The sequence below is a fragment of the Coffea arabica genome, chromosome 9c (assembly GCF_036785885.1).
Source record: "Coffea arabica cultivar ET-39 chromosome 9c, Coffea Arabica ET-39 HiFi, whole genome shotgun sequence".
Taxonomy (NCBI): Eukaryota; Viridiplantae; Streptophyta; class Magnoliopsida; order Gentianales; family Rubiaceae; genus Coffea; species Coffea arabica.
Genome location: NC_092326.1, coordinates 43762573 through 43776787, shown reverse-complemented (window position 1 = coordinate 43776787; position 14215 = coordinate 43762573).

Genomic DNA, 14215 nt, shown 5'->3' with positions numbered 1-14215 from the left:
TTGAATGAAAAAATGCGACTATATGAATTCGTTAGAAGTTTTGATTTGGCAATAGCATGACTTCGACATACTGAGAGTAAAGCAGTTCACACAAGCGAAAACACAAAACCAGTGTTAACCACAATCCTGCCCGAATTAGAGGGGAGCGCAGCGGAGGTGTTTACAAGGAATGTGTTCTTCATGGTGAGAAAGCATTTGAACAGACAGGGACTTCTAATTTCTGAGGGCTGGAGCGAGGATGGAGGGAGTCGTACATATTATTACTCGAAATATGGTAGACACGAAATTAGTTGGAGGGTGGTTTATGATAGGTCAATGGAGAAGCTAATATGCTCTTGCATGAAATTCGAGTCAAAGGGGATTCCTTGTGCTCACATGTTTTGCGTGATGGTGGTAGAAGGAATGAACAGGATCCCAGAAGCATGCATTTCGAAGCGGTGGACAAAGGGAGTTTACAGTACTAATAATGGAATGAAAGCATTTGTTGCAGACGAACAGCTGACACAAATGGCCAGATATGGCACTTTAAAGTCAAGCTGTAATAGTATGTGTTACTATGCGTCCTACATGGATGATGCGTTTAATGACCTGCAGCAGATGTTTGACAAGCATTCTGTGGACCTAAAGGAGAAGTGGATTGAAAGGAGATATGGGGGAGACGGATTTGCAATGGATTCAAAAGTGATGAACGATAGAAGTAGAAGAACATTCGGGCTGTTAGATCCCAGGGTGTCCCGGTGTAAAGGTGATCACAAGCATGAAGAAACAAAGAAGAAAAGAAAGTGTGGTCATTGCAGGTACTATCGAAAATGCATACGTAGTTATAAGCAATTTGTTAACTGATAAAATACATGAAGTGGACAGTGAAGGTAATAATTATTATGTGGGTATTTTTGAACAGTAGCAAATAAACACATAATTGAAAGTGCATACAAAGTATACAAAGTTATTGGCAGTGCAAGAAAGTAGAAGTGGTGTAATGTTAGCAATGTGCTTAGTTGACGTGGTTACTTGCAGTCACAAATGATTTGACATGTGATATATGGGTTGAAGATTGCAGGCATGCCACAACCAATGAACATGCCCATACAAAAAGAATTCGCACAACACAGCAGTTGATGATGATCATATGGAAAATTGTTTGGATGAATCGCAGGAAAAATCATTTGAAATTGGTACGGGGTGGAGCGACTGAGGCGAATGGAGAGGACAAGCATTTGCACCACAAGCATGCGGTAGCGGTGGAAGGGACACAGGTGACCAACAAAGAATTCCAGGAGAAAGATGAGGCACAACTGTTGTGATGGTTCGGTTTGCAGTTACGCAATAAATAAGGCAGGTTTTGGTGGAGTAGAGGTGCAAGAGTATTGAAGGTTGCTAGCTAGGTCTAGATGGGTAAGTCACTGTAGTTCCATCAAAGGCGTCATGCACAGAAGGATCACAAGATGCATCACTGTCATGGTTGCGTCGTAAGCACTGTTATAGCAAATAGTGCTGCTGCAGTTGGTTAATAGGAGAGAGTAAGTAGTTGACAAATTGTGTATTACGGTCCTTTTTTGTAAATAGGAAATTAAGTGGAAGCGTATGTTGCGCAAAATCTCTTCGTGGGATAGACGTTTTCCGAAGTGGCTACTTGGGAATCATGTTTAGTTGCCCAGGTTTTGTAAACTGGTGCCTTACGCTGGTGCTATAAACTGCTTTTACGATATGGGCTGTTTGTTCGTCTCCTTGCTATCCTAACCAATGACCGTAAGGCCCAACGCCTTTTGTTTTGCCCATCGTTCCATTCTGGTGTAGGAACAGTAACTTTTGTTTCTCCCCATCTATTTTCATTGCTCACAATGCTTATGCGTCTCTTCAGTGCACCAATGACAATGGTATTATATATGTATTATATATGTATATTAATTTATGCAATATAATTAATATTATGAATTATACTAATAATTATACATATCTACTAATAGAAATTATTAATTAGTTCGAATAAGTTTAAGAATACATTTGTACTAACTTATTTAATTAGCCAATAACTATCAGTTACGATTAATATTTTTTACATCATTTGTACATTTCCATTGGAGTTTACTATTTTACGTAACTTGTTGGCACACGATTAATGAATTTCTTATTATAACAATTATGCAATGTCCGCGTCATGTCCGTAATCTAAATTGCTATTAACATGTAGAAAAAATTCCACATGTTTACTGACACTCCATCCGAACAACTTTGATACCTCTGATGCTTTTTTGGTGACATAGTTAAACAAAAATTGGTATACCCTGTTGGAACAATCCACTTAGGTAGCAATGCTTCGTCAGCCTCCCTCACACGAATTACTGTACAACTGTGTGGAAGCTGGAACACACTAATTACTGTACAACTGTGTGGAAACTTGAACTCATGATATAATGTTGGAGTTGCATTCATACAAAAGGCTTTTCTGTCATGATATAAATAAGTCCGAAAAATGTAATGCAGTAAGTATGATAGATTTATAATAACAACAACTAGCATTTAAATTGTTTTGTTGTAAATATTTAATTTCACTGCAAACTTCAATTGCAGGTGAAGAACAATGTTGGACAGATGAAAAATAAGAAGAGAACTATAAATTAGTTGTGGGAAATTGACGGTAACAAATTTTGTATCCAAGCAGTGAAACGGTACAAATTTAGAGAAACAAGTTCAACGTTACCAATTATCTGTGAACTGTTAACATTTTCCGTGTTGGGTGTTCAAATTTTAAATTGTATTAGAACTAGACAACAGACGTGGCGATTGCTCACAGCTCGGCTTTGTTGCTGGGGACTCCCAACTAGTTTGCATGCTCATTCCTCCGGCTACACAACCTTGTTTGCGGTTATGGGTCATGGGTGCCCAGTTTTTGGCATTATGAATTCCCTGACATTCGTGAGCTTTGGCTCTACCAAGGTCTTCCGTAAATTTCTCCGTCCCGACACTTGTGTTCGGACGCTTAGAAAGACAGGATTCCCAGCCACCAATTCCACCGCGAAGGCAGCGTTTCCCTGCCCCCCTTTTGGAGCTTCAATGCACTTTCCAAAATTACCTGTATTTGATGTAGCCTTTGGTCCACCACTTGTGAGTTGTCCGACACATTGGATGCCAAACGAAATATTTCTGCACTTTTTTCTAAAACTTTCTTTCTGACGCCCATGCACTGAACAAGCAGGTCATCGTACCAGTGTCTAGGCACCTAAGCGGAAACAACACAGATGGCTGTATTAATTTTACACAAATTGCTAAAATTAAATGCCGAGTGAAGTACAGGGCGAAGAATGCCATACCACATCACCAACAGCACATGGAAGAGGCAACCCTATTACATCGCCACCAACTCTGTGAATGCCCTCCTGCTGCAGTGATCCATCAGTTTGTATGCACAACACAGACCAGGGAGGGTAATTAATTGGATGTTTCAGTGACGGTGTTGTAGCCTCACTTAGTGACAACTGGTCACATATATGAATTACGCACTCCTTCCCACTGGGTGGCAACGTGGAGCAAGTCATTGGTTTCATTAGTCTGCTGCGCACAAACTCGTCATACGTAGCATATGGAGGGGGATGTGGGTATAGGCTTGCAATGGACAGTCCATGAAGCACATCATGTAGCGTGTTTCCCGAAATTGTATCAGCGCTGTACATATCTGATGGCCGATCGGGAGGTTGCTTTGCACATACACCTGCATACACCTGCCTAATAACCCTCTCGCCCAGGTAGTAAAATCGTCCCATGGGGCCATCCAAAAGCAATCTCGTTGCAGTTAGTTCCTTGGATTTGAGATACCGACTAGGCAATGCCATTGCAGGGAAGGGTAGCCAGTTGACCTATGACACACAATTAAGAAGCGATGTAACATTGGTTTGTTGAACAGGCCGAACAAATTCATAACAACTGTTAACACGTAGGCGGTAGAAAATGTAAGATGTCGTAAGTACGAGAACAAACGTTGTCCGGGTTAATGGTGTCAATTGCACGGTGAAAATGTTCCACCGTAGACGGTGATTGTCGGCTGGCTCTATTACACGAGCGCCATCGCCACATTCTGGGCAATACGTCCCTCTCGTCCTGTTTCAGTTTATACGAACTTAACTGAAGAATTTCATAAGCCCACACCTACACGTGGTTGTACAAATTATATGCAGCGTTGGAGATGAACACTAACTGCCTGAAAAGTTTATTTAACGGAACAGGGTAATGTCGAATTGACACAGAGCGAAGGCAATTGTGGACTTACCTCCCAAACGAAGCTGTAGCCGCCAAGGCTTTTCGTCCGGCGTCGGGAGACGACGGACATAAATCTGTACAAGGTTGCCATCCCCGCCCCTCTCCAGTTATAATCCCCTATACGATCTACGTCCTCCAGGTCAGGCAGACAGCACAGGTGAATTGTTTCGGCCGTGTTGCTAAGTAAAGTGCGGCCAAGCATGTAGAGAAAGAAAGCTCTAGTTAGATGTGCCAGCTGGACGTCGTCGTTCTCGTCAATGGCCTTGTGTTTGTAGAATGACAATATATCGGTAACTCTGATGGCACCGGCAGAAGCAAAAGCTGGCACCCAACCCAATTGCTCGTTGATGTAATTGGCATTTTCTCTAACATTGTAATCCCACGGAATGGGCAACCGCCCACTGCAACACCGGTTATACAGGTGAAGTCCAAGGGTGTCAGTGTCATCTCTCCGAAAGGCAAGTGGAACGAGTTTGTTGAGTCCCACCATCGCTCCGCAAGTGCGACAGGCATCTTCCTATCTCTATCGGCCACGGGCAAGTGGCTCAGAAAATCCCCAAACCCAGCAGTAACAACTTTCGCGGCCACCTTACGAGGCAGCCTCTTCCACCACTCCATAACTTCGACTGACGACCCTCTAGGATAAATTGAATAGACTTCCTGTGCATTAATGTAGAACCAATTCAGGCAGTTATATATAAGTATAAACCAAATGAGGGCTTAGGGCAAAATAAGCACAAGTAATTGTCGACATTGATTCTGCAACATGTACCCCCTGTGCAAGGAAAATGTGTGATATGTGGGTTTTCCGATCAACCAGCAGTTCTTGCGAGTGTTCTTCATCAGGCGGTGGCCGGTACCGATAGAGCCTGCCCATCGCACGGCTTTTTTGGAGTTGGATTTTATTCCGAATATTGTGATGGCGCAGCTCTAGTTATCACAAAATCCCTGTCGCCCCACCCGCGATTATGAACAGCTTTGCCGTTAAGTGTTGCGGCCTTGTAGGTGCGTAGGCGTCTTTCTTCGCGAGAAATGTGAATTGTTAGACATTTTGGACGGCTGTCGGCAGGTTGGGCGTGCAATGGGCTTGTACCTGGTAATTAGGGTTGCAAATTGGGAAAAATGCGTTACAGTGACTGTCGGCGCGTGTGCTATGCATGATTTCATCGGCCTTGACATACATACCCTTGTCAGTTTTACTTGGACGACTAAGGAAACAGTATTGTGGGCAACCTGCGCGTCGTAAGCAATGAAATGTCTCCGAACGTTTCATTATAGCGAGGGGGAAATTTGGATCAGATTGCCATGAAATAATTTGAATTTATAAACAGAAACCGCAACCCCAAGACATTAACAGCTAAAATTGAAAAGCACCCGTAATGGATGGTCCGGACGATAAACGAATACGGGTTGCCAGAACTGCAATGACACTATATTGACACGGGCTGTGCAATGCACAGGCACGGCCCTCTAGAACATTAGTTAAATACATACCACCTGCAGTTTTAGTGCACAATGAATAGAAATATAGGAAAAATATTAAGTATAAAAACAATTAAAATTTGCTGTGAAAAGAACTCCCCCTTATTTCATATATAAAGTTAACCCCAATTTATTGTGATTTGGAAAAAGGATTTGTAACCAACATTATGTGTACGTAATGATACCAAAAAAGAAAACAAAGGAAATCCATTATGAGTGCATGATCGGTTTAAGAGCAGCATAGTTTTAATTGTAATTAAATAAACAGTTGTCATAATGTTTCAGAAATTTTAATAATTAGAAAAAATATAGAAAGGCACAAAAACCTGTGACCAGCTTCAACATCAATGAAAAAAATACAAACTTGCATATTTTTCTTTCTTTTTTGAGAGAAATAGCGAGTTAATCTATCCATTTAAATCATGTCTAATAGCATTACAAATAGATGAAAACAGTATCTAACCAAATAGTTATAGAATATGTATAGCAAGTTTAAATAAAAACATGAATTGCCATATTTGTAAGTCTACATATGCAAATTCAAATTCAACAATTTGTTTGATTGCAATTATGTCTTCTTAATGAAAATAGAATTTTCTAATAATATTTTGTATAGTGACACTCTAAGCTAAAAGCCTCAATACTAACTTCCACCACCAAATGCATTCCTTTGAAAACTGCAACTGTTTTAGCTAGTCAAATCAACAAAATATTATTAACTTCTTTAGCCAAATAGTAATGACATGTCCATTTGAAGTTGCCTAACAATCATCTCAAACTCTAATTACATTATCTATCATTATGGGCAATAAAAAAGGATAAGAGTAAGTCATATAGAACCAAATACATAAGTTAAAGATTCTGAAGTCTAATTTTGCACTTTTTTTATTTCCAAGCTATCATTTGCTAATATTAACACCATGAAAATAAACTACCTATCATGGATACAAGCTAGTAATTCAAAATGTTGAATGAAGACATATAAAATATTATTTTCACATTCTAAATTGCTAGCCCCAACAAATATTTTACACGTCATCCACAGTAACCCCAGTTTGTAAGCATTTTTCACAATTGATAAACTTTATATAAATTAAAATATAATTATCTATCCATCAATTAAGAGATTGGGTTAATTTATAATTTAATAAGCATACTTTTTTTCTTCGTGATTATCGTTTACCTTGGATTTTCATGTATTAGAATTTTTTCTCCTCTATTGTAGTACTATCACCCTATTATCAAATAACAATTAAATTAAAAAAATAGAAATAGAATGAATCTGCCCAAATCACTCTTTTTGATACCTCTAACAATTCTTTCATTGTTAGCGTAAAAATTTTTCATGTAATCACCACTCGTCCTGTTGTGAACCTTAGTTTACTTTTTCCAAAAATAAAAATATGAAAAAGTAGTGTGGCCATCAATAAAAAATGAAAAACTAAAAAAAAGTTTCTTTAGATTTGGGCAAAATATTCACAGCATCACATACGTCTTTTGGGCAGAAAAGAAAGTTAGATGAAGAAGAAATAGGTGACAAAACCAATAAGCCAAGGTTGCTGATCAAGACGGAAAAATGACAAAAAAATATGAAATAGTATATACCAAAAAGAGACATTAAACGTAGAAGATTATAAATCATAATTTTTGGACTACGGACGAAAGGAAATTTCAAACCCATTCTTGACCTCCTTAAATGAACTCATTCATTTAGTTATGTATGGGGGAAAATGAAAGAAAGTGCATGAACTAATACAATAGAGAAAAAACAAGTTCAAATGATTAGGATGATAGGGGAAAAAACGGAGTACAAAGTAGAAAGTATATAAGAAACATGTAGTTCACGTGAGGCTTTGTTTAATTACCTTTATCTGCAATCAAAAAAGAAAAAGGAAATAAAGCGAACAAAAGAAAAAACTAAGGAAAATGAAGAAAAGAAAAAGAATGGAACACGTGTCAAAGAAAAAGAGCTCCACTTGGCAATCATTGGAGTTGGTATAGTAACTCCACTATGTTCTTATATAATAGGTAGATTTTGTGGTACAAAATCTTGATTATTAATCAAATTTGCCATGTTATCAGTAATAATTACTATTTATGTATAAAAACTTACTACTACTTGAATTAAATTTACTAAGGTATATTATGAGTGCTTACTAACTAAGGTACTAAGTTTTAATCATTAATAAAAACATGTTATCATTATTTGAAATAAACTTCGTAATACTACTTTGAGATAAGGTTTTAATGTATAAATTGTACATGCATTCCAAAAAATGGTAAATTTTGATCCTTAATCATTTTTATTGCCATGTTATTAGTAAGAATTAGTATTTATGTATAAAAACTTACTGTTATTTGAACTAAACTTATTCTTTTAAATATAAGTTTGGGATATCAAGTAGTAATCTATTTATTTAAAAATTAAGTTTATTATTTATTCCAATTTACCTTTTGAGGTATAAAAGTTACTAATCTATTACACTTAACTTACTATTTTAGATAGGAAACTTACTTCCATAATTTTAGGTGTTATTTTATTTAGGCGAATATGTTCAACAATAAATCAAATGATCGCTAAAAGTGCAACAACGTGTTATATCAGGTAAAAACTATTTCGCTATCATAACTATCGTTTAGTATCTATATCTAAATGTATTGCTGAGGGGGTTTTGGATAAGGAGCTTCAAAAATTATCAAAAGTCTGAATGTTATTTGAATAGAATTTTGCATTTTTTTTAATTAAAAAATATTTATCTCTTAACTAATCATGTAACCGGCCCTACAAATCCTATTTATCATGCAATTTTCTAATATATTTAAAAAAAACATGCAATTACATTTATTTCTATCCATTTATCATTCATTTTCTAATATAAATTATTATTATTATTTTAAGATCCATGTTTTGCAAAAACACAATTCTTGAATGATTTACAGTTTTTGTCATATTTTGAACTATTGTTAGACAAATCTTAAATTTTAATTATGTTGGTGAAGTTTTTTAACTTTTTTCAAATTAAAATGGTATAATTTTTTAATTTATTTTAATAATGTAAGTACCGTGCGTAGCACGGATATTCACATTAGTTGTCCTTGTATGACCGAGCCTGAGAGTTTGAGCATGTTTTGGTTGAATGTTATAATTCAAAATTTGGGGTTTGGAGGGAATAGGTTATATCCATTGTAATCAAAACTCAAACAAATGTGGGGATAAGCCTGGTTGTCACAACGAAGTATTTAAAGTGGATTTTTTTGAATAAAAATAAACCCATTTTTCAAAAAAATTCTAACTCTTTATACGTTTCCTCTATTATAAGAACCGTGAACCCATTTTACCATAACCAAATTTATTTATCGGAAAAAAATATTATTTACCATAAACAAATTTGTTTATCGCATAAAATAAAAATAAACTCTTTTATCAATAAAAAACCAGTTCTTTATCACTTTCCTCCATTATATGAAAATAGTACCCATTTTTGAAAAAAAAATATTATTTATCGAATAACATAAAAATGAACATGTTTTACAATAAAACACAAGTTCTTTATAGTTTTCATCTATTATAAGAACAGAGTATCCATTTTTTCATAAATAAATTTATTTATCGGATGAAAAACTAAATATATTTTTCAATAAAACACCAGTTTTTTATGATTTTTCTCCCTTCACTACAACAAAAAAGGGTATTAGCGACAACAACTTTAGGAAGAAATAGAAAGCTTGACGCTCTTAACAGGCTTATAGCAAGGAAAAGGACAATACCTCACCAAAAATTTGGTGGACGGAGAGTCGTGAATTTTGGGTTTTTTTTTCCTAATTTTATTCGATGAGGTCTTGTCTGTATGATTGGAAAGTTGAATTTCTGATGTACTTTAACGGGGGGTTTGGCTGTAGCAGCAGGGAAGTGGGGAAGTGGGTGGCTTTCCGGTGGTACCGCCGGCTCAGTATAACCCATTAGACGAGCCGAGTCCATTGGGATTGAGGCTGAGGAAAAGTCCTTCCCATTTGCAGATTAAACCAAATGAGGCTTTGTCAAGCTAATTCACCTAAGGGTGCAAGTTCAAGTAAAAAAGAGCTTAAAGGGGCCGCTGCTTCTGGTTCGTCTGAGAAGCGCAAGGCTTCAAATTTTCCAGCAACTATGCTGCGAATTGGGACCTGGGAGATTTTATAAACTTGTTTTATTGGATTGCTTATGATTTCGTTAATTCTGATTGCATGTCTTTGTTGTAATTTCTAGTATAAGTCAAGATATGAAGGGGATTTGGTAGCAAGGTGTTATTTTGCAAAGCATAAGCTTGTACGGGAGGTTCGTGATGGCGGGCTCAAGAAGTTGGGTCCAATATATGTACATTGAAATAACACTTATGATGGTCATTGCATTTATGGGCATTTTAAAAAATAAACTCTGCATAAGCTAAAATTTTCCAAACTAAAATTTTTTACATTTGTCATAACTTATTGATGGTTAAAATAATAGCAAGGATTTATGAAATTCTCCATCCCCACATTAATTTAAACTAAATATGAGACTGCATAAGCTGAGAAAACAAAGCAGCATATTGAACAATCATGAGAGTCCCACTTTCTTCAACTTGAGGGGATGCAGCATCACCATCACGTGGTCAATCATCATCTTCGAGGAATGAACAAGACATTATTGTTAGTAGACCTCGAGAAGACATGAAACACCATCACCCAGCTGAGCTAACCGGTCCTTTTAATAGTCTTGAACCAAAATTTGATATTCACTAAAAGTTTGTAACCAGAGAAATGTAAAATGTCATTTTCATTTGATTTATAATCTGTAGTGTTGATAGTATATTATTGCTCGTTTTGTATTTGTAATGACAAATTGGTTTGTTATTTGGTATACAAATTTTGCTATATTTGAATATTGACATTAATGATGATACATGTTGCTAAACAAATGGTTGAAAAAAAAATTAGCAACTTCAGTCACAAAGCTGCTTTCGGCAACTTTCTTGCAAGAACATCATTTAGCTGCATTTGATCGTCTTTGGTAAGGGGTCGATGGTTTTCAATAAAACACCAGGTCTTTGTGACTTTCCTCCATAAATTTTCTATTTTTCCTTTTTCCCCTGAAATAATTTATTACTTGGATAAAATCAGAAACTCCATTATAAGAAAAGGTTTGGAGGGAATAAGTTGTAAGCAATCCATGACAATTACCGTCTGATAGTAACATGTGAAGGAACAGGGGCTATGACAATTTGCTATATGTACTGTGCAAATCTTATCCCATTGAAAATCACATTGAGAGGTGGGCCAGCATTTTGCTATATCTCAATAGTGACATTAATGAGTTTATGTTTATTTCATCCGATAAACAAATTCCTTTTTGCCTTCAAAATCAGAACTCTAGTCTTATTCTTATAATAGAGGAAAGTCATAAAAGTTGATGTTTTTATTTTATCAGATAAATAAATTTATTTATGAAAAAATGGGTACTCTATTCTGATAATGGAGGAAAGCTATAAAAAGTTGGTCTTTTATTGAAAAATAGATTTATTTTGATTTTATTTGATAAATATTTTTATTTATGAGAAAATGGGTACTCTATTCTTATAATGGAGGAAAGCCAAAAAGAGCTAGTCTTTTATTAGAAAATGGATTTATTTTTATTTTATTTGACAAATAAATTTAATTATGCAAAAATAAGTAGTATGTTCTTATAATGGAGAAAAGCCATAAAGAGCTAGACTTTTATGGAAAAGTGATACTTTACGGAAAGTGACCAGGATATGGTTTATGAAATAATCCCAAATACAAATTTTTTTTAAAATTCAAAAAAAAACATTTGAAGAAAACAAGTAAGGACATCACCAATTGTAAAATACCTCCAACCAGTGCTTATTGTCCAAGGACATGAAAGAAATGTAGTAGCTTTACTTTTTTTTTTCTAACATTTCCTTGACGAAACCCAACAAGCTTGACGAAATCTAGTAGCTTTACTTCTCACATTGGAATTCACATTGGAATTCATAGTGGAAGGTGGGCCACCGGCAACGAAATGAAATGTGGGCCACCAGCCATGAAATGACCGCTCACATATCCGTGCATCCGTCCACGAGTCTGTAATTCTTGTGCTTTAAGCAAGATTGGCGCCAGTCTGCCGCCAGTCTTGTCATCTTCGGGACTAACCCCGCCAACCGAGCTAAAAATCTTGGCGCCAGTCTTTGTTTACGTGAATTGAAGTAGATTCGCTTTGATACCTAAAAATGGGTACTCCGATTACAATGGAGCAAACCCAAGAAATACATAATTTATAACTCAAATACATAATTTGGTGGTGTATGAGTACCGTCATCTTATAACTGTCGGGTTTATTTTCTGTATAGGTTTGTATTAATTGAATGAGCATTATATCTAAAGAAAAAGATTAATAATCAAAACTGAAAATCTTGAATAGTTTAGGCATCACTTATTTTAAATTTTCTGTATATGTATACATATATACGTATGTATATATATTTTATTAATTATTCTGTAGCACAATATAAAAAGATGTAAAAATATTATTTTCATTTTCAATACAATCCCAGGCCTAGAATTCAAATGAATACTTTAAAAGAAAAATAATATGGTCTAGAATAGTTCAAAAATATGAAGGAAAATCAAGGTGCACATACCATTAAACTATTACTACTATTTGTAAAGGGAAAATCCAAAAATTATATTAAAAACTAATTAATGGAAAAAAATTTTGAAAAAAACCCAATCTACCCCGTTTTTAATTCAGTCGGTGTATGAATACATAATTTGGTGGTGTATGAGTACCGTCATCTTATGACGGAGGATTAACCCCTGAATAGGTGGTGTTTTATTTAGAAAACCTATTATCTGTGTTTTATCTCTTAAATTAAGTTGTGTATGGAACAATGGGTATGTAATTGGTTGTAATGGAGGAATGCCGTAAACAGCTGGTCATTTGTTCGAAAATGGTTGCATTGTTATTCGACCCACAGGTAAAAGGGGGAAAAATGGGTAGCCTGTTGTTGTAATGCCGGAAACACATAAAAGGCTGGTATTTTATTGGAAATAATCATTGTTAATATTGTATTAGGAACAAAATGTCTGTCTACGGAAATGGGTACTCTGTTCTCATATTCCTGCCGAACCCGTCCACAGCTGGTCTTCTACAGCGGAGTAGTGCAATTCACAAATATGCATGCCATTTGGTTCTTCTAATTTTCCCCAATAAAAATTTAGATGCAGTGCCAGGTGTGACTTTTTATGGCTCTAACCCAAGTTAGGTTGGTTAACCGTGGTCCGCAAAAGGATGCCTGAGAGGGGTCAAACTGCTCTTAACCACTCAGTCCATGCACTGCAAGCTCCTCCATTTAAATCCAAGTCCGTCATCCATATCTCCTCCTATAAGAGCTTCCCGAAACTAAACTTCTTCGTTGCATGCCCATTCACTTCCGCATTGGTTTCGCACAACAGCCTTCGCTATAAAGGGGCCGCTTCAGTTGTTTACCACCTGTAAGACGTAACTAGACGAAAGAATAGCTTCGTTCTGCATTTTGTAACCCCTGAACCGACCAGGCTCGTCGTACCAAAATCCTTTTCCAGACTGACTCATGGCACTTGGACGATTTCCTGAAATACATGTCCTCAACAACGGAGGCATGGTCGGCTACTTTCAAGATGAGGTGTTACCACTTCACCACATTGGAGTGAAGTGGATAGTTGAGGAAGCCCTGGTTCGGTTAGATAGGTTTCCCGGAGCGGAATTTCCACAGTCGATGCTGGTGTCTTGCATCCCCGTTCGCAACCCCATTGCGAACGAGGAAGTATTCCGGTCGCTGGTCAAGTGGCGCCGCCATCCGCTCCCCCTTATGCAGAACCTGAAGGCGTTTTACATCATGACCTACAATGCATGGTTTGCGGGCAAGGAGGAGTTTGTTGCACATTTTCTGGGTCTAAAACCACTGCTCCATACCGACGTCTGGATCCTCTTCGGCGCCAACTTTGAAGACTGGTCTGTAACAAGGTTTCTGGCTGACCAGGGGTACCCCGCTAGTATGACACGCAACGTTGCCATTGCGGACAACCTTCACATCGCAACCATTTGCTGGAATCCATCAGCTGTAGAGATCACGTTTGAAGACAGAGATGCTATTGACAGCCTTGTCCTCACTGTGCGGCGCAAAAAATACCGCAGCTTTCTGAGGCTAGCTACCACGGTTGCCTCCATAAACCCAATGTTTGGTCTTATTGTGGAGCGTTTCGAGTGAAGGTTCGCAGGTACGGCGGTGTGCTTTTAATTTTTTTGTTGAAGATCATATTTGGATGGTGGGTGGTTGTGTGTTCATGGCCCTTGCTGTTGTTGGGCGCACCATGCATGATTTTTATTGTAAGCGTATGAAGGGTAGGGGTTAGGGGATGATAATATGCAAGGCCTGAAAATTAGGAGTGCACCGTTTGTCGGATATGTAAGCGGAGGTACTTA